General features: G+C 53.6%; 1 pseudogene; it reads right to left on the bottom strand.

Annotated features, from left to right (window-relative positions):
• Positions 1-405, bottom strand: part of LOC107757452 (ankyrin repeat and MYND domain-containing protein 1-like) — a 13,098-nt pseudogene that overhangs the window by 5,843 nt on the left and 6,850 nt on the right.

A 405-nucleotide genomic window follows, 5' to 3' on the forward strand; every position in this document is an offset into this window, starting at 1 on the left:
AGCCCGAACAACCCAGGGGTCCTGGCCCGTCTCGGTTTGAGGATCAGAGACGGGCACAGAAGGCTAGTGTCGTGGCTCGCGCTCCCCCCCAGCCTGCGGGTAGGGGTAGGAGGAATCACGGGTCAAAGAGAGGTAGGCAAGACCTAAGGGATGTGATCCAGACAAACAAGGCGTCAGCGCTTTCGCCCAGATCAGAGTGATACTTGAGTATCTACTCATTTCTTTCGGGGGTTTTACATCTGCTCTTATCTTCCCCTTCCTAATTCCGCTGTAACCACCATCTCTCCACCTGACCGAGGTTAGGTGGGAACTTCCTGCATTACAGTCTCCTATGCTGGACCTATGATGTTTTGGTTGGTTCTATGGCTTCATAGTGACCACCTTACTGATGGTCCGGACTAGAGG

Source organism: Sinocyclocheilus rhinocerous, unplaced genomic scaffold (assembly GCF_001515625.1).
Source record: "Sinocyclocheilus rhinocerous isolate Xijiao unplaced genomic scaffold, SAMN03320098_v1.1 scaffold2578, whole genome shotgun sequence".
Taxonomy (NCBI): domain Eukaryota; kingdom Metazoa; phylum Chordata; class Actinopteri; order Cypriniformes; family Cyprinidae; genus Sinocyclocheilus; species Sinocyclocheilus rhinocerous.